At 40.2% G+C, this 22,025-nt stretch overlaps 1 pseudogene; it reads right to left on the bottom strand.

Moving 5' to 3' along the window:
* Nucleotides 1-6,391: 6,391 nt before the first annotated feature.
* On the bottom strand, nucleotides 6,392-9,596 carry LOC102794497 (endoplasmic reticulum chaperone BiP-like; annotated as a pseudogene).
* Between the last annotated feature and the right edge of the window lie 12,429 nt (nucleotides 9,597-22,025).

Here is a 22,025-nt window from a genome sequence, read left to right as displayed (position 1 = left end):
CTGAGAGCTTCACTCCACAGTAAAAGCATGAAAAGCACACGGGCGGCCACACCCTGTGGAGCTTACACTAACACACAGTCAAACTCTACCATCGTCTCTTTGGCACAACTGCAGTGATTCTTCTTTACTTTATGCGCCTTTGCTAAGAGTGCATAGTTCAATGAGAAGAATGAGAATATTACCTTATCTACAGGGTGACTATGAAGCTAAAGCAGCAGATTAGCTAAGCTTAGCACAGAAACACAGCTAACAATCAGCACTTGTTAGCATAGCACTAGCAGTTAGATCAATAATGAAATGAGCTCATGTTACATGTTACAAACACTTAGTGCTTTTTACCTCGATAACTTGAAAGCACCCTGGAGTTCATCTATACTGGTGAGAAGCGTCTGCTGTGGCGCTCACTGCAACAGGATCAAACAGAAAAGCACAAATAACCAAAGTTACCATGCAAACCTTAACTGGCCTTGACAGGTTCGTAGCATAAACCTATTCGCTGGAACGTTCAAGACAAACAGAGCCTTGGGGCACACCACAGCATAAGGATGCAGTTGAGGAAGAATAAGTACCCAATGTAACGGAGAAAGACCTGTTCAAAAGGTATGATTTGAACCAGTTAAGGGCTTCACCCCGAATGCCCACAGTGCATTCTAACCTCATTAATAAAATATAATGGTCAACCATGTCAAAGGCTGAAGACAAATCCAATAATACTAATACAGAAGACCTGAATCAGTAATTAAGAGAAGATCATTAAGGACTCTCAGCAAAGCTGTTTCAGTGCTGTGGCATGGTTTAAAACCAGATTGAAATTTATCACAGATGGCATCCAGGTAAGCCTGGAGTTGCGAGAGAACTATCTTCTCTAAGATTTTGGAGAGGAACGGAAGTTTGGATATCGGCCTATAATTAACGAAATCACAATGATCACGAAACCTTTTAAATTTCATGGACAAACATCATATCAGTGATTTTCTGGTCTCTGTGTAAATCCATCTAGGAGATATGACAAGAGAAAAAACAGCTTCATTTCCAGATTTTCAAATCTGAGAGAAGGACAGATTTCGCACTCTGAAACAAATGTAATTCATTGCACAACAGTAAAAGGTATCACCGCAAAGCCAGAACAGCTTACTACTCATCACTGATTGAAGAAAATAAGAACAACCCCAGGTTTCTCTTCAGCACTGTAGCCAGGCTGACAAAAAGTCAGAGCTCTTTTGAGCCAACCATCCCTTTAAAGTTAACTAGTGATGACTTCATGAACTTCTTCACAAATAAAATTTTTATCATTAGAGAAAAAATTACCAATAATCATCCCACAGATGTAATATTATCTACAGCTACTCTTAGTTCCATTGATGTTAAGTTAGACTCTTTTTCTCCAATTGATCTTTCTGAGTTAACTTCAATAATTACTTCCTCCAAACCATCAACGTGTCTTTTAGACCCCATTCCTACAAAACTGCTCAAAGAAGTCCTGCCATTAATTAATTCTTCGATCTTATATATGATCAACCTATCTCTAATAATCGGCTATGTACCACAGGCCTTCAAGCTGGCTGTAGTTAAACCTTTACTCAAAAAGCATCTCTAGACCCAGCAGTCTTAGCTAATTATAGGCCAATCTCCAACCTTCCTTTCATATCAAACATCCTTGAAAGAGTAGTTGTCAAACAGCTAACAGATCATCTGCAGAGGAATGGTTTATTTGAAGAGTTTCAGTCAGGTTTCAGAGTTCATCACAGCACAGAAACAGCTTTAGTGAAGGTTACAAATGATCTTCTTATGGCCTCTGACAGTGGACTCATCTCTGTGCTTGTCCTTCTTGACCTTAGTGCAGCATTCGATACTGTTGACCATAATATCCTGTTAGAGCGATTAGAACATGCTGTAGGTATTACAGGTATTGCACTGCAGTGGTTTGTATCATATCTATCTAATAGACTCCAATTTGTGCATGTAAATGGAGAGTCCTCTTCACACACTGAGGTTAATTATGGAGTTCCACAGGGTTCAGTGCTAGGACCAATTCTGTTTACATACATGCTTCCCCTAGGCAGCATCATTAGAAGACATAGCATACATTTTCACTGCTATGCAGATGACACCCAGCTCTATCTGTCCATAAAGCCAGATAACACACACCAATTAGTTAAACTGCAGGAATGTCTTAAAGACATAAAGACTTGGATGGCCACTAACTTTCTGCTTCTTAACTCAGATAAAACTGAGGTCATTGTACTCGGCGCTGAAAAGCTTAGAAATATGGTATCTAACCAGATTCTTACTCTGGATGGCATTACCTTGGCCTCCAGTAACACTGTGAGGAACCTTGGAGTCATTTTTGACCAGGATATGTCCTTCAACGCACATATTAAACAAATATGTAAGACTGCGTTCTTCCATTTGCGCAACATCTCTAAAATTAGAAATATCCTGTCTCAGAGTGATGCTGAAAAACTAGTTCATGGATTTATTACTTCCAGGCTGGACTACTGCAATTCATTATTATCAGGATGTCCAAAAAACTCACTGAAAAGCCTTCAGTTAATCCAAAATGCTGCAGCAAGAGTACTGACAGGGACTAGAAAGAGAGAGCATATTTCTCCTGTTTTGGCTTCCCTTCATTGGCTTCCTGTTAAATCCAGAATTGAATTCAAAATCCTGCTCCTCACATACAAGGTCTTAAATAATCAGGCCCCATCTTATCTTAATGACCTTGTAGTACCATATTACCCTATTAGAGCACTTCGCTCTCGCTCTGCAGGCCTACTTGTTGTTCCTAGAGTATTTAAAAGTAGAATGGGAGGGAGAGCCTTCAGTTTTCAGGCCCCTCTTCTGTGGAACCAGCTTCCAGTTTGGATTCGGGAGACAGACACTATCTCTACTTTTAAGATTAGGCTTCAAACTTTCTTTTTTGCTAAAGCATATAGTTAGGGCTGGACCAGGTGACCCTGAATCCTCCCTTAGTTATGCTGCAATAGATGTAGGCTGCCGGGGGATTCCCATGATGCATTGAGTTTTTCCTTTCCAGTCACCTTTCTCACTCACTATGTGTTAATAGACCTCTCTGTATTGAATCATATCTGTTATTAATCTCTGTCTCTCTTCCACAGCATGTCTTTTATCCTGTCTTCCTTCTCTCACCCCAACCGGTCGCAGCAGATGGCCCCGCCCCTCCCTGAGCCTGGTTCTGCTGGAGGTTTCTTCCTGTTAAAAGGGAGTTTTTCCTTCCCACTGTCGCCAAAGTGCTTGCTCATAGGGGGTCATATGATTGTTGGGCTTTTCTCTGTATCTATGAAGCGCCTTGAGGCGACATTTGTTGTGATTTGGCGCTATATAAATAAAATTGAATTGAATTGAATTGAAAAAACAGCTTCATTTCCAGATTTTCAAATCTGAGAGAAGGACAGATTTCCCACTCTGAAACAAATGTAATTCATTGCACAACAGTAAAAGGTATCACAGAAATTCTTTCACTGTGAGCATCACAAGTGTCTGAAAATGTATTGGCTCATTTTTCTACATCCCACGGTTTAGGAGATATGATGAGTTGAAAATGCCTCCAGTTACAGAATTTCAGCTCTGATTTTCACCTAAGTCTCCTTAGACTTTGAATGGGGAGTTTTCCAACTTTGTGTTGCTGTACTGGATTAAAACATTCCCAGCAGGTGGGATATCCAATCTTTGAGTGATGGCCTGATGAAACCTGCTTCTGGGTCCAAACTACTCTGCATTTAATAAGGCTGTTGTGTTTTTAACGTTTTAATGCTTTTTATTCTGTTTCTGTTATTCTGTTCTATTTAATCTGAACAAGTCCCTAAAAAAGTCAGTGATCACTGTTGGCCTCTCTCATTTTTTAACAATACTATTCATTTTAAAGCTTCTGGACTCACCGACGGCATCGCCCACGCCCGACGGCATCGCCCACGCCCCCGTCCCGATTCTCCCAGGAGCCTTAAACTTATCGATGGTGGTTGGGATCGCGGCTGTGTTTTTATCATTAGCGTGACAGCCCCGTGATGCCTTTGCAGTTTTAAGGGCCAGGGAAACGAGCCCGCCAGCGCTCTGTAGTGGCCGCAATTGGTGACGATAAGGAAAGGCTGCTCTATATAGAGGACTCATGCTCAGGGAGACATTTTCTGGTTTACTCGGCTCCCAGAAGGGCTTTGGAACTCTCGTGTCATCTTTGCATGCCTCCTCAATGATATATTATTTAATCTTTAAAATACCACCAGAGAGAGCCCAAGTACCACTAGTGGTACGCGTACCACCGTTTGAGAAAGACTGCCTTATGGCATTCACCAAATATCTGTAAAGAGAGGACTTAATATGAAACATTATATTAGAACAATCAATGCAGTAAAAACTGCTGAAATTATTTAGACTCCAGTCCACCAAGCCAGATCTGTGACATATTTTGTGACACTGAGAATTTCATGAACTATCAAGGATATTAGCACATGTAGATTAATTGCTTTCATCATTAGGCTACATATCAATCTGCAGATCTCTCTGCAACTGTTATATAATTTAACAGTGTAGGGCACCAATAAATTAAATGCAAAGTTTGTATTCAACAGCGGTTTAATAATGTAAAAAGTAATTAATATGTAAAAGACAATTAAAAATAACGTGGTATTTTTTTTCATATGCTTCAAAAATGTGTACATATAATTTACAGCATTACAAAATATTTGCTACTCTAGCAAGATCAAATGTGAAATCAGAGTAAAAATCACAAGATCAAACAGAGATAATATCATTACATTTTAACTTTGATCGTGGCCACGTGAAAATAATTCCAATATGCATGTTAGTTATTTTCAGTTAAAACCTTTGACACAGTAGAATTTCATTAACACTAGAGCCAACTAACAATTTTAAGTGCAATTTTTTGGAGACCTTTTTAATTAGCTGTAAATATCAAAGAACACAGCCAGGAATGGCTTTTAGGTCAAATTTCATTTTCACTGAATTATGTGAGGAAATGATGAAAAACCTGGTACTGCTTCAAAAATGTCTTTGTAATTTATAATAATAACCCTTTGGTTTTCATCACTTGTGGAGTTTTAGATGTTCATATGACAGAACTTCAATATGCACATTATACACTGTGAAAAAAATACACATAACAGACATTGCTTATCTATGTTACCCACAAACAATTACGTATGTATGCACTCATTATTCATTCACTGGTAGGTACAAAAAGATCTAGTGCTGAGGAAATAAGGTATGTCACTGTTCGACACATTTCCTGTCTGTGATTTTCGAAACGATTTTCGAAATGAAAATCCATATTCTTACGTTTCTTTCATGTTTCACTTTTGACACATGCTATGGAAAGTTTATTTGCTTATATAACAATCATTTTTTCAATCAATCACTTCTGTGTATATCTGTTGCAGTGTCTTCTGCTTGGTCCTAACCTGAAACACAATCACATTATTTTAGCAGCGGATTCAAATATCTACATTCATGGGAGCATGGTTGGAGACAGATTCCACAATGATATGTACTCTCTGGATTCAACTAAGATTCTCCACATCTGTGTTTCACAGATTAAACACTTTGTATTTCAACACACATGCTGCATAAGTGTTCAGAGTATCACTGCATTGCACTGGGTTGATAAAAAAATATCGGTTAAATTATCTTTAAAGGGAGCATGAAGTGGGAGAAAGTGCAGGCAAAAGGAGATATTCCACCAGGAGTAGCTGCCCACTCAGCTGTCGTGCTGGGTAAGAACATTTACATGTTTGGAGGGATGACAGCAGATGGAGCAAATATACAGATTTAACACCGGTACGCTACCTTTAAGCCAGTCATTATTTTTGTTTTGTGAACCCTATATAAATCTAGTATTTTAGTTCTTTACATACATCTAAGTGTGACTTTTTAAAATATTTTCTGTTTTCTGGAATTCAAAGCAGCTCTACCACCAAAACATCTTGACCACCCTATGTGCATATTTGCCTGGACAGTGTGTGATGAGGGGAATCCAGAGGAGGAGAAAGCCAACAGACTGGCACTGTCTAAGGCAATGAACCTGTTATTTGTATTGGTAAATGGACTGGTTCTTATATAGCACTTTTTTTTTCTAAGCTGTATCTAATTTCACACTATCTAGCATTCACACATAGATGCATCATGAGCAACATGGTTTTAGTATCTTGCCCAAGGATATTTGGCATAGGTGACCTGCTCTACCACCTCAGTGCAGCCACACACTGAAACTTATTTTAAAGGCTTTCAGGAAATTCAGTATGGTCAGTTGTTATCGTCAGCTCCTTCCCAACCACTCCTCTCACAATTTGAGTCCCGTCAGTCCAATATGTAGACCAACACGCCAGATATCCAAGGAGTGATAAGACTTCAGACCTGTCTACAACTCATCCTTCTCATTTTGCTTACTGCCCACTGCTGGTGGAGGACCTGCACTACCACAGATAATGGACTGAACCACCTCCTCAAGTTCCTTCTTCTTGGTCTGGAAGTCATCCAGGTCAGCATCTTGGTGGGACTCTAACCACTCAATCTTCTCCTCCACTGCCTTCTCGATGAATTCAATCTGGTTCTTCAAGGAGTATGCGTAGCCCTCGAGCTCATTGTGAGCATCGATCCTCTCCTTCAGCTTCTTGTCTTCCTCAGCAAAGTGCTCGGCGTCGTTCACCATGCGTTTGATGTCCTCAGGTGTTAGCCACTTCTGGTCAGTTGTGATCTTTTTCTTGTTTCCTGTGTCCTTGTCCTCAGCAGTGACACACAAAATGCCATTGACATCAATCTCAAAGGTGACTTTAATCTGCGGTACACCACTAGGAGCAGGGGGGATGCCAGTCAGGTCAAAAGTAGCCAGGAGATGGTTGTCTTTAGTCGAAGGATGCTCACCTGAGAAAAACAAACAAACAAACAACACAAACAAACAAAAAAAAACCAGTCACAATTAGACTTCTGGAACATTTAATTCCACTGTCACATGTTTCTTGTCATTGGGATCTTTTTATAAAACACTGTATTGGAACTTGAAAGAACAATATCCTAACTCTTACCTTCATAGACTTTGATGGTGACAATAGGCTGGTTATCAGAGGCTGTAGTAAACATCTGGGCTTTTTTGGTGGACACCACGGTGTTCCTGTGGATCAGCTTGTTCATTACTCCTCCAACAGTCTCAATGCCAAGGGTCATGGGGCACACATCCAGAAGAAGCACATCACCTACAAGTGAAGGAAAAGGCTGAGTAAACAGCATCACATTTGAAATCTTAACCCTATTAAATAAAATATTTCTAAGATTCATGACTAACCAGTGTCCTCTCTAGAAAGCACACCAGCCTGCACAGCAGTTCAGTATGCCACAGCCTCATCAGGGTTGATGCCTCTACATGGCTCTTTGCCACTGAAGAACTCCTTCACCAGCTGCTGGATTTTGGGGATACGAGTGGAGCCTCCAACCAGGACAATCTCATCAATGTCAGACTTCATTAACTTAGCATCTTCCAACACTTTCTGTACAGGCTTCAGGGTGGACTGGAACAGGTCCTGGGTTTTAAAGAACACACAAGTTAAAAAGCTTGTTCAACTGCTTTTCCTATTGGGTTTGATACGCAATTAATTAACCAAATTAATATCTTACCATGTTCAGCTCCTCAAACTTGGCACGAGTCAGGGTCTCAGAGAAGTCTTGTCCCTTAAAGAAGTACTCGATCTCAATGTGGGTTTGGTGCCGGGCAGATAGCGCCCTCTTGGCCTTCTCGGCCCTTGCGACGCAGCTTCTGCACAGCACGGTTGTCTTTGCTCACATCTTTGCCAGTCTTCTTCTTGTACAGCTCGATGAAGTGCTCCATGATACGCTGGTCAAAGTCCTCACCTCCCAGATGAGTGTCACCATTGGTGGCCACCACTTTGAACAAACCGTTGTCAATGGTCAGAATAGAAACATCAAAGCTGCCACCGCCCAGATCGAAGACAAGAATGTTCTTTACTCCATCCTTCTTGTCCAGGCCATAAGCAATACCAGCAGCAGTTCTGAAGAATACATTGAGAATTTATTGTTAGAAGGAAGGGCAGGGATATTATTTTGCATTTTCAAATTGCAGATGACTAAATTCAATTTTTGACTGGATGTTTACGCCTCATTGATCATTCGCATAACATTCAGACCAGCAATGGCACCAGCATCCTTAGTGGCCTGGCGCTGGGCATCGTTGAAGTAGGTTGGGACAGTGACCACAGCATGTGTGACCTGAGGAAAAAGGATAAAGTTAGATTTGATGATACACCATTTAATTAAGATTAGCATTTTTGTACCTTCTTGCCCAGGTAAGCCTCAGCAGTCTCCTTCATCTTAGTCAGCACCATAGCAGAGACCTCCTCAGGAGCAAAAGTCTTCATATGGCCACCACCAATGTCAACCTGGATATGGGGCTTGCTCTTCTTCTCAGTAACCTTCATAGCAATATATATCAAAATTAATCTAACAAGAATTTCACTCAAACATGACCCAAAGAAACAACAAGTTTTACTTTCAGTTAACAAGCTCACCTTGAAGGGCAGGTACTTGATGTCCTGCTGCACAGACCAGTCATCCCATGTCTGACCAATCAGCCTCTTGGCATCAAAAATGGTGTTCTCAGGGTTAGAGGTCAGCTGATTCTTGGCAGCATCACCAATCAGACGCTCACCTTCACTGGTGAAGGCCACGTAGGAGGGGGTTATTCGGTTTCCCTGGTCATTGGGAATAATCTCCACATGCCCATTCTTGAACACTCCAACACTGCAAGAAAATAGTTTGAATTCAGTCTGAATCCCATTTTATTCCACAGAGGCATCATGCCATTATTTAAAGACTCTGAAGCAGTGTTGGTCAAGTTACTTGAAAAAAGTAATCAGTAACTAATTACTGATTACTTCCCCCCAAAAGTAATCCCGTTACTTTACTGATTACTTATTTTCAAAAGTAATTAATTACTTAGTTACTTAGTTAGTTTTTAAAAACACAATTTACAACCTGAATAGGTGATAAAGCGATAGATCTTTCAGCCCAATTCTACTTTTTCTGCATAATCCATCATATAAAATGTAATCAAATGGAAAAGTCTCTTTTTAAAACTTGTTTTATTAGTTTTAATCTTTTAACTTTATGCGTCAAGCAAAAATTTAATTATATGCACCATTCTCTGACTGGAAGAAATTTGTTTAACATTTAACCCAATTTTCTGCACATTCAGCACATAAAATAAAATATTTTTTGTGTTTACACTCAGTGTTTCAAATAGATGCAAGTAAAACACAGCAGAAAATAAATAAAATTAAAGACTCAGCGGTCCTGTTGCTCTATTTTCACCTATAAAGCAGGAGTGGGGTAGGCGGAGGTTTACCCTGGTGCAGGTGTGCCGCGCTTTCACAACGCTAAGGTGTTAAATCCATGAACCCCAACAGATGATTTGTTACACATGGGCACCCTGATGGTGTTTCACCCTCCTACCTCAAAACCTGTGCTGAACAGCTGGCTCCCATCTTTACTCGCATCTTCAACAGATACCTGGAGCTGTGCGAAGTTCCCTCCTGCTTCAAACGCTCCACCATCATCCCGGTCCCCAAGAAACCCACCATTACAGGACTGAATGATTACAGACCTGTCGCCTTGATGTCTGTGGGCATGAAATCCTTCGAACGACTGGTGTTAGCCCATCTGAAGGACATTATAGGCCACCAGTTGGACCCACTGCAGTTTGCCTACCGGGCAAACAGGTCGGTGGATGATGCAGTGAACATGGGGCTGTATTACATCCTGCAACACCTCGAAGTTATGCCAGGGTCATGTTTGTGGACTTTAGTTCGGCTTTTTTACACCATCGTGCCTGAACTTCTCTCCTCCAAACTCTCCCAGCTCAGCATGTCACCAGCTACCTGTCAGTGGATCACCAGCATCCAGACAGACAGGAAGCAGCAAGTGAGGCTGGGGGAGATCACCTCTGAAACTCGGTCCCTCAGTATTGGTGCCCCTCAAGGATGTGTCCTCTCACCACTATAGGGCTTTGGAGCGTGATGTCACGGGAGGGGGCGTGGCCACCGAGGTGCCATTTTAGCAGGCCAAACAAAGGGCTAAAGGAACGAAAGCATCAGCAATGGTATGCACTTGCTGTGTTGTCGGTTGTTAGATCGCACAATCGGGAAGGGAATAAGCTGGAAAATGGGCTCTCTTTTTATTCTTTCCCCACCTGGAAGCAACGTGAGGGAGCTTATGTATCAGATGTTACCAGAAGAAGGCATCTAGCCTCGATAACAGCTGTGAGACGAGCTGATATCCAGTTCTCTACCATCCACAGATATCGGTTGGTGTGTTCCAGACATTTTCATTCAGGTAAGTTCTAAATAAGTTCATATCACTCTTTATACCCTGTTAGTTTTATTTTCAGTGCGCTCTGAGGTCATAGCAAATTAGAACAAACATCCTAATGAGTGACTTTGTAGATTTACCTTCTATTCATAGAGTTGCTAATTGTTTTTCATTATTGCAGCAAACCAGCCTATGAAATGGATGAAACAAATCCTGGCTGGGTTCCAACGCTACACATGGGCCACTACAAAATCCCTGCTTCAAACTACATGCTACATACCACCATGCCAATCAGATTACTTCTAACATGTGAGGGTGAAGAGGTGACCCTTCTGGATAAGATGGTGAAGGTTTGCTGCGTTTTGGTGAACATGTGCCCCAGTGTGGTAGTAAAACCAGGGAAAATGCTCTTGTTAAATACTCTTAAAAGTGCTGTACATGTAGTGGTAAGTATTCAAAAGAGACCGTAAATTACAGAATGCTAGTAGTGGGTGATATTATTTAAATGCTGTCATGATTTTATGTGAACATTTTGTCATTTGTAAACTATACATGACATGGATTTTTCTTCTTTTTTTTTACCTGTCCTGTTTGGTTCTTTTGCCATCAGAATTATTGTCTAGAGGCCAAGAAAGATGCCCAATGGCCTTACTTTACCAAGTGGACCATCCCGGCCTTGCCGTAGTGGTCCATTTGATTGTTTTTATTGTTTATTTTATTTTATTTTCACTTGCTACACATGGGACAGACATTTCTGGGGGAAAGAAAAGGGGGAAAAAGAGAGGTAGGGAAAGAAAAACAGTGGGGAAGAGGAACGGTGATAAAGGGCAAAAAACAAAAACAAACAAAACAAACAGACAAAAAAATACATATATCACCTGTGGATCACCTGTTGAGAAAGAAAAAAGAGAAAACAAGCAAAAAAAAGAGAGCAATATAATAAACAACATCATCGCGATAGTCTATGTGAATATAACACATTATTGTGCAGCACGTAGGATCGACTGCTTTGAGGTAACAGCCAAAAAGGGTGTAGTTTGTGTGTGTGAGCACGCAAGAGCCCAAGGAAGACCAACAGAGGGGCAACCCTGCCACTCTCCCGGAAAGAGCTGAGGAGAGCCCCAGAAGAGGGGTCACTCAGCAGCTGTGGAGCAGAAGCCAGGGGGCGTGGTAGTGATGTGCCCGTGAGCACCGCCGGCAGCCAGCTGTGTCAGAGTGGAACGAGCCCCAGGCTCCAGGCCTCGACAAGCAGCCACCAGGAGTGAGGCGGTGCATACCTGAGCGCCCAACCCGGACACCAAGAACCACCAATGCACCAATGTCTGAGGGCGTCTGCCACTGGCAGGGGGACTGGTGGGGGGAGATAGGCCTCCATACCTGAGATGTCCGTAGAGAGAGGTGGCATCTAATACCCGACCTGACATATAGACACAGACAAACAGACACACACAGATACGAGCATCCATTGCCACCCACAAGCTCTCATATGCAAATACTCAACACTCACCCAACGTGGAGACAGACATAAATAGACACTGTGCACACAATCACACTCCCCAAGCGTACTCTATACACCAGGTCTAGGTACCCTTGCCCCTAGAGGGGGAAACTGCACCCAGACCCAGGCAGTGTTACCCTTTAATGACATGGATTCTACATTGTTACTGATGTGATGTTCTACAAAGTGGTTTTAATTAAAAAAAGGCAAACATTTATTTGTTTCTTAATTCAACTTTTGAACAGTGGTACTTGTAATGCAAATTATTTACATGGCAAATAATTCAAGCACAAATGTAGATACACCATTATGGGTTACTCAGAACAGAACTATGCAGTGAACTATGTCTTTGAGAGTGCAGTACCTGAAACTGTCATGGTCCTGGGCCATGTTGGCCCAGTATTCTTAGTTTTCGTGTGTTTTGTATTTTGTTCTTTATTTATGCCTTGGTTCCTAGGTTGTTTAGTTAAGATGTTCCTTATTTGATTACCCCCTGTGTGCCCCTCTGTGTATCTGTGAACCCTTGTTTCCCCTCCTTGTGTTTTATTCCATGTTTTCCCCAGCCTGTTATGTCCGTGCTCTCTCTCCTCCTGTCTGAACCTCTGTGTACTTCCTGTTTTACTTTGACAGTCTCTCGTCAGTGTTGCATTTACTCCTGCCATGTCTTGTTATAATTATCAGTGTCACCTGTGTTCCCCGTGTGCTCCCACTTCCCTCATTAACCCTCTGTGTATTTATGTCTGGGTCTCCCTCAGTTCTGTGTCGTGTTCTCCCTCATGCTGTGTGTGATTCTCCCTGCGTTTCCTGGTGAGCTTTATATTTAGTTTTTCCCAGTTTAGTTTTGTATTACTCGTGATCTGTCTTTCCAGCAATAAAGCTGTGCTTTCTGAGTTTATTCCCCGTGTCCCCGTGAGTTTGTTTTTGGGTCCTCTCCTGCCTGCCACACAGCTTAATCATGACAGAAACACACACAAACAAATTTCATTTAAAGACAAGACATTTATCATAAATGTAACAAATAAAGTGTTTAGAAAGTTAGCACATACATGTAATTTTTTATCTTTTCTGTATCCATCTATAGAACGCTGCATGTTATATTCTAAGTCTGCCTGTTTTTTGTGTGTGTGTGTGTTTTTTTTAATCTGCCAGCAAAATATGAACCTAAAGTATGTCATGCAAGGATGCAATCACTTTCAACAAGGAGAAAGCATAAAGTTCAACTTTTATGAATCACTTAATATGATAAGGAGATTCTGCAGGTCAATAATCAATGTATAAAACCAAAATAGAATGTATTTTTAGTTACACGGGACATAAACACAGAAGCAAGATGTATAATTAGGATTATTTATAATAAATATGAGTTATTGCAATTTCTTTAATCACAGAGAATAGGGTGACCAACCATCCTCTTTTCCCTGGACATGTCCACTTTTCACGTTCTGTCCGGGGCGAACGAGGGGATATTCTAGATGGATGAAAATGTCCAGGTTTTCCTACAGAGGACCCATATGTGTGACGTCATCCCCGAGCTGCGGCTTTGTGAGTGGTTGTTCTGCATTCATAGACAGGATAGACAGAGCAGCGCGCCTGGTGATGTTTAAAACCAGCCAAAGCGCAACTGCAGCTTTAGGACAAACTGCAAAAGAAATTTCCCTCATACCGTCCTGGTACTGGTAATTTTTCTTGTACAGATGAGGCCTTATTTCTGTACCATTACTTAATTGCAGGGATTTTTAAGTTATTTTTTGCCCTTGTTGACTTATAAAAGTCTGTGACATTTTTGTTTCACAATTCATTAACCACACAGAGAAGGCATCATTTAAATATGTTAAAATTTTCTTTAAGCAAACAGTATTGTTAAAGTTCTTCATGACTGGGCCAAGTGTCTTCTCTTTTGGAAATCAAAATATGGTCACCCTAACAGAGAATGACTAAATGCTTCAGGACACATCAGTCACATCAGTGCACTGAACTCACTATGTTATCCATCTAATAGAGCCTCAACATGTTCTCACTGTAATTTCCCCCTCATGAATGAATTTATGAATGCACTAATCTGAATGTTCGGGGGAAAATCAAATGCATTTTACTCGGAGTACTCAAGCTGACTTACCTTTGTTTGGATGATGGCGAATTGACACCGTGGAGGCTTAAAAAAAGCCAAATATTGTACCCAGTCCTTGGTGGATGTGCACCTCCAGAGATTTATAGTTGCGAAATTGGTTCGCCATGTATGCGCTGATTCCACAGACAAGGTACGAGAATATATCGGGCTAAGTCAATAGTGGTTGGCTTTCAGGGTTTCTACTCCACTGCCGTATTTCATACGGGTCCAAATTTCCAATGCAAGCTATTTTTTGCAAGTACCGTCTCTTTGCATCCGGACGCAATCTGTCTCTATAATGTCTTTTTTCTTTTGAGCTGCTTTTACGTATGGTTCGTAGCAATCTTCCTTCCAACACAGTGTGTTTGTTTTGATTCGTGGCCTGCTAAAAAGGTGCTGTGCTCCCACAATGCATTGCGGCATGACATCAACTCCTTGTGTTTATATGTGTATGCATGTGTAGCTGTATATATCCACACGTGTGTGTGTGTGTGTGTGTGTGTGGGTGGGTGAATTTTGTTGCTTACATTGTTGAGATATACATTGCTGTGCTTGAGAGTCACCATCTACCGGAACGAAATTCCTTGTATGTGTTTGTGCATATACATGGCCAATAAACTGTGTAATAAGTCACTTTACTGACACAGCCTCACTCATTCTAAGATTTTGGAAGTTTGTGTAGAATAGCCACAAGCATAATTTTAACTTCTGGATAAAGATGGCTCTATCATCATGCCCAAGAAATTAAGCGTGCCATGTCTTTATTAAGCTCTTATTAATAAATATCACACAATGATATGTGACATGTGCTGCCTGACATTATGGTCTTTTACTTGTGCTTCCATTGATTTTCATTTTAAACCCCCAATCATTTAGGTTGCTATGAATGGCTTATATTTCTAACATTTAGTGATGTAGAAGTGAAACACGTGGCTTTTTTATTTTGTGTATGATGGAATGGTTTAAGACATGAGTTATTTAAACAGTTATAAAGGACAGTGTGATGGCCATAGTGCTTTATGTGGGTCAAATATGTTAAGGATAATGTGTAACATTGCAAAGAACCTTTGGATAGGACACAATATTTTGTAAAAAGTTATCTCAGAACCTGCTGAACCTCCTCAGATCCTGTACGGTTAGATCTATGTATTTAAGGTCCTTGTGAAACTTTCCACAGTACTCCCACTTATGTAAGTAACCAAATATGTAAATTTACCCTTGCCAATAATTGACTGTTCCTTTAAAATTAGCACAAACAGATAACGGACTCAATGATGATAAGTAGAGCCACTCTAGGCCAATATTCAAACAGACAAAAATATATATTTGTGTCCCTCTACAGATGAAAGAAAAATATGTTTAATAATTCATCAAGATCTGCACCTTCAACGCATGTACCTTAAAGTTTTGGAACAAGCTCAACATTGATGTTGTTTAATAGTTTTTAGCTGTTCTCAAAATGAATTTTATGTCGTCAATATTTCCAGCTGATACAGGAGACTGTATTTCAAATGCACACCCAAAGGCTTTAAACATCCCCACATTTGTTTAAAATTTCGATAGAACAGTAGCAGTATGATGTCCTCGTAACTGGCTATCAGGCCCTTGTAGAGCAGAATCTTACTTTTGTAAGAACACTAAAGTTCTTACAAAAGTATCCTTTGTACATCCTTTACGGCAGAGTCACCCACAATCAGAGTTTCAGGCCTAGCCTTTAGCTTTCCCTGTGGCCTTTTACTTTTCATCAGATTTTCAGACCTTACTTCGCTACTTTTAGATGGATGGTCGTCCGATCCGATATAGATCCAGTGTCCTTTGATAGTGGAGCAAATCTGTTCTGCAGTTTCACATTCAGTTGTTTTGGAGGTTTGTTGTTAACCTTCCTATTCACGGTTGTCCAGTCCTGTTTCCTCCCGTATACAGGGGTAGAAGAGCTTCTCTGTCTCGTAGGAAGTGAAGGCCAGTCGGTTTCAGAGATTTCAGCTCGCTGTGCTCTGCCTGTGATACGTCCTTCCCCTTCCAGGAGACATGATTTATGTCTTTGTTTTTCCACCAAGACAGTCCAAGGGGGGATTATCGCTTGAGGATTTATAATAGTGCACAGAGTCTACTTTCTTGGTCATGTTATCTGTGATTCTTAGCTGTGTACTAGCTTGCTCATCGCCATTGTTTTGAATCAAAGGCAAGGTTGTTTCATTTCCACACAGTCCATCTACCTCCACGTTTACTTCTAAGTGATGCATTTTTGTCTCCAGTACTGCAATCTTCTGCAGGAGACTGTGGTAGTCATCTGTGGAGAGGGAAGGCATCTTGTTGCTAGTTAGCCTAGCGGTTAGCACCTTTCCAGGCTATTGAGGCTGTTCGGTGCCCAGACGCTGTAATCAGGTTTCAGCTGTGTGTAGTCCACAGACACACGGAGCGCTGGAGTTACGGTAACTATAAAAATGTTGCTGTTTCTGTTCAGAACACTTTAATCCAAATGATCTATAAGTGTCCAGAAGCTATCACAGGTAAGCTCATACGGAAAAAAGGGAAAAATCAGCATAAAAATTAATAAAAATCACTTAAAGAAGCAAAGCATTTAAAGAGCAAATATTGTATAGATTCCATGTACAGAATGGGTTTATATCCACTGATAACAAGACCGACCAGAATAACATTGTGCAACTCTATTAGATAATATATTTACAAATATAATAGAAGAAAATATAAAAAGTGGGCTTTTAATCAACGATATAAGTGACCATTTACCAGTCTTTGCATCTTATAATTGCCATTATAAAGTGAACAACGATGGTGAACAAGATTATTTACAAAAGAATAAGAACAGAGAAGACATTAAACTGTTTTAGAAATGAACTTTTAAAGCAAGATTGGAATATTGTCTATGAACAAACAGAAGTTAATAAAGCTTACAAACTATTTTTAAGAACATTTAAATAATTACTTGATTAAAAACTGCCCAGTAATTGAAATCAACAGGAAACACAACTGTGCAGGAAGACCATGGATGACTAAAGGACTACAAAATGCCAGCAAAAAAAAGAATACCCTATATCGAGAATTCATAAAAAAGAGAACCATAGAAACTGAAAGGAAGTATAAAACTTACAAAAATAAATTAACTAATATAATGAGATCCTGTAAAAGAGAATATTTAATTAAAAGGTTAGAACACAATAAAGATAACACAAGAGATATATGGAATGTATTAAACAGTATAATCAAAGATGAATCAAGGAATAATGATTACCCTGGGTACTTTATAGAAGGGACAAGAAGTATTAATAATATGAAAGAGATAGTAAATGGTTTTAATGAATGAATTAATGGTTGATGGAATAGAAAGGGACACTGGTGAAAATACTGAAAGCAATAGAAGCTCAATGTTTTTAAGAGCCATACTGGAATGATATTGATATGATAACAGTAAAGACAGTTATTGATGGTATTGTAAAACCATTAAAATATATATTCAACTTGTCGTTTCAAAAAGGGTTTTTTCCACAAAAAATGAAAGTTGCTAAAGTTATTCCCATTTACAAAACCGGTGAAAGGCATCATTTTACAAACTATAGACCAGTGTCAATACTCTCCCAGTTCTCTAAGATACTGGAAAAACTTTTCATAAAAAGATTTGACAGCTTTGTGGAAAAATATGAATTGATGACAGATAGTCAGTATGGGTTCAGAAGCAACAGATCAACAGCTTTGGCATTAATAGATTTAATGGAAAAGATAACGGAATGTATGGATAATAAGAGGTATGCGCTCGGCGTTTTCTTAGATCTAAAGAAGGCGTTTGATACTGTTAATCATGAAATTCTATTAAAAAAACTGGAAAAGTACGGGTTTAGGGGAGTGGTTTTGGACTGGTTAAAAAGCTATGTAGGGAATAGGCAACAATATGTACAAATAAATGAATATAAATCTAATTTGATGGATATAGCTTGTGGAGTACCTCAAGGTTCAGTACTGGGTCCAAAAATGTTTATTATGTACTTAAATGATATCTGCAGAGTATCGGAGATTTTAAAGTTTGTAATATTTGCAGATGACACAAATATACTGTCTTCAGGTGTGGAATTGCCACAGGCTTTGGAGATGATCACACAGGAATTAACAATATTAAAGAAGTGGTTTGATATAAATGAATTATCATTGAATCTAGATAAAACCAAATTTATGTTGTTTGGAAACCAAAAGAAAAAACATCAAAGTAGAAATATGTGTTGACAATGTATATTTAGAAAGAGTAAATGAAATAAAATTTCTTGGTGTGATCATTGACCACAAGCTCTGTTGGAAGCCACATATTACTTATGTTCGGGGGAAACTGGCACGGGGCATTGCTGTCCAGGGGAAAGCAAAGCATATGCTGGATCAGAAAGCACTGCACATTTTATACTGTGCTTTACTACTGCCATATATGAGCTACTGTGTAGAGGTCTGGGGAAACACATACAAAAGTAACACACAAACAATAACTATAATACAGAAAAGGGCCATTAGATTAATAAATAATGTGGGGTACAGGGACCATACAAATGCACTCTTTGTCAAAATGCAAGCTATTAAATTCCAAGACTTGGTGAAGCTTAAAACAGCGCAAATAATGTATAAAGTACAAAATACATTGCTTCCAAAAGAAATCTGTAAATTGTTCATAGAAAGAGAAGGTGGGTATAACTTAAGAGGGAAATGGAATTTAAAAATACAAAGTGCTAGAACAACTTTAAGAACTATGTCTATCTCAATTGCAGGAGTTAAATTATGGAACAGTCTAACAGAAGAAATAAAAGAAAGTAAAAACATAAACCAGTTTAAATTAAAATATAAAAACCTAATATTAAATAAGTATAAGAATGAAGAAAACGGGGTTAACCCAGGATGGTAATGTTGCTGGAAATGGTGTTGTAGTTCTTTTTTGTTTTTTGCTTGTTTGTTTGTTTTTCCATAACTTGTGAATCTGCAAATTTACACATTCTGTATTTTTCATATGAAAGAAACTTCACAAGTTTTTTTTCTTCTTCTTCCTTTTAGGGGATGTTGCTGTTGGAGAAGGGGTGAAGAGATTTTTCTTCTCAAAGGCAGTTTCTCTACTACAGTCTGGTTTGCATTTGAATTTTGGTATGTATGTATGAAACTAGACTGGGCACATGTATAGTGGATTAAATAAGAGAATATTTCATCATGTAAAGAAAATGTGTTTGTTATGTAAATGAGTTAATTGTGTTAAATTTACTGCCTGGATTTCTCATACTCAGCATAACCTAGCTGTACTCTTTTCAGGGAACACAGATCTTACAAGACTGTTTGACGGTGAGCCAGAACACTTGACTCCATCCACTTCTCAGACCTTGCTTGAGAGTGACATGTTTTTGGTGGCAGGTAAGAAAGTTATGTACAGAAATAAGAGGAAGAGTAATTTAAAATAATACATGTGCAGCACTAAAGGTAACAGCATTACTTGTGTTACATTATCCTAACTGTAACCATAAAGATGAAAAAAGGATTGAATACAGTTACAAAACTGTTTGTTTTTACCCCCATGCAATGTTAGGCTAAGTGAATTTATTATGTTTGATCTTATGAAGAATAATGGGACATTCATTCATTCATGGTGGACCGTGTGTGTCTGGTAAAAGTCCTGCAATCATCCATGTCCTTTTTGTTGGCTCACCTGAAACAGTTACAGTTCAGATTGAGGATTGCCCTGATATTGATATCCACAGCACTATTCAGCTGGTTTGCATTTTTATAGCATTAAATAAATATTGAATTAAAGACACGATTAAATAGCCATCAGTACCTACTACTGACTACTAATTGTGTTTTTCTCTGTCCTAGCTTGATGGCGGGTCATTCCCCTCATACCCAGACTCTGCTTCCTCCTCGGATGACGTGTCAGTGGGATTAAGGAGGTTCTCAAAGTATTCCTTCCACCGCCTGACAATTTTCTCAGTCGACGTCAGCAGCGCTCCGCCAGCACTATACACAGTGCAGGTAGAGCACCGCTTTCCCCTCCTGAGACGCCTGACGGTTTGCCAGAATCTCTTCGAGGCAGTCTGAAAGTCTTTTTCCATGGCCTCTCCGAACTCCTCCCACACCCGAGTTTTTGCTTCAGCCACTGCCCGAGCCGCATTCCGCTTGGCCTGTCAATATCTGTCGGCTGCCTCCGGAGTCCCACAGGCTAACCAAGCCCGATAGGACTCCTTCTTCAGCCTGGTGGCTCCCTTCACCTCTGGTGTCCACCATTTGGTTCGGGGATTACCACCACGGCAGGCACCATACACCTTGCGGCCGCAGCAGCAGCTTCGGCAATGGAGACGCTGAACATGGTCCATTCGGATTTAATGTTCCCCGCCTCCCTCGGAATGCTGTTGAAGCTCTGCCGGAGGTGTGCGTTGAAGATCTCGCGGACTGGGGCCTCTGCTAGTCGTTCCCAGCACACCCTCACTACGCGTTTAGGTGCACCGGGTCTGTCCAGCGTCCTCCCCCGCCACCTGATCCAACTCACCACCAGGTGGTGATCAGTTGACAGCTCAGCCCCTCTCTTTACCCGAGTGTCCAGAACATATGGGGATAATATCCCCCCAAGCCGAAGGGATATTAGAATACCCACCCCAGCCCGGCGCCTCTCACCAGGGGAAACTCCAGACTGAGACAGAGTCCAGCCCCTCTCCAGGAGACTGGTTCCAGAGCCCAAGCCATGCGTAGAGGTGACCCCGACTATATCTAGCCGGTACCTCTCAACCTCACGCACTAACTCAGGCTCCTTCCCCACCAGAGAGGTGACATTCCATGTCCCTATTGCCAGTCTTGGCAGCCGGGGATCAGTCCGCCAGGGCCTCCGCTCCTGGCCGCCACCCGGCACACAAACATATCGGCAATTACCCCGATGGTTATCCCGGACAGCACTAAAGTCCTGAGTGCTGCAGCCGGGATTTTGAAGACGTGGATGACCAACATTTGAAGACAGTTCATCCTCGGCGTATTCCACCATCCTCCATGACTTTTGACCTAGCATGTTTTTGCTAGCTGTGGCAGCCATCCGCATAGTAGGTAGATTTCACAATATGATTCTCACATTACATATCTGTCTCATTTACCCACGTAGTTATTTATTTCATCATGTCCTATTTATTTATTTAATTTTGAACACTTTGGAGTTCCATAGAAAAGGTCCTCTAAGAGGTGGACACAGAAGATCCTAAAACTGGAGACCCTCTCCAGCCTGACCGTTGATAAATATTTGGTTAGGGTCTGCTATCTTGGACCTACTGCTAACCCGTTTTATTGTTGTTGAGCACATATTTCTAATTTTCCTACCAAAATATAAAGAAATGAGGAATGGGTTGTTGCACAGAACAGTATATATTAAGCATCAGGCTGCATTCACCAGCACTACTGAGTGAAGAACACAAAATATGAGGGGAGCAAATTTTATCAACAGAGTAGCTGATAACAATCAAATTCTTTTATTTGTTTTTAAGTCTCTTAATGGCACCACCCCTTCTTATTTGTCTGAGCTGCTTCACCCTTAAATGTTGTTGCATGCTCTTATATCAGCTAAGGAGTTCCTTTTGACTATCTCGAAGACATTTTATAAATCCTGAGGAGACAGAGCCTTTGCAGTGTTGGCTCCTAAAATGTGGAATGAGTTGCCTCTGGAGGTCAGGCAGGCTCCATCTCTGGCTGATTTAAAAACACACCTTTTCTTATTGGCTTTTAACGCAGTGAGAGTTGTCATCTGTGTTAACTTCTTCCCCTTGTATGTACTTATACTGATTTATTCTTTTATTTATAGATTAAATTTAGACGAGGTTTTTAAAAGTTAAATATATATTAAATAACTTAAAATAATCAGATTAATCTGTTTTTGTGTTGATTATTTTTTCATGAAATGTCTTTCAGTGTGTTCTTCAGAAATCAGAATGAGGCTATTAAAATATTTAAATGCAGTCATCATAAAAGTGTCAATAAAAACAAAATTAAATAAAAACAAATCATATAAGACCAACTTTAAAGCTGTGAATTTTTTATTTAGGAATTTTCAAATAAAGTTTAACT

Source organism: Neolamprologus brichardi, chromosome 3 (genome assembly GCF_056152115.1).
Source record: "Neolamprologus brichardi isolate AB-2024 chromosome 3, ASM5615211v1, whole genome shotgun sequence".
Classification (NCBI taxonomy): Eukaryota; Metazoa; Chordata; class Actinopteri; order Cichliformes; family Cichlidae; genus Neolamprologus; species Neolamprologus brichardi.
The sequence above is the reverse complement of the archived record's forward strand: the minus strand, read 5'-3'. Positions and strand labels throughout refer to the sequence as shown.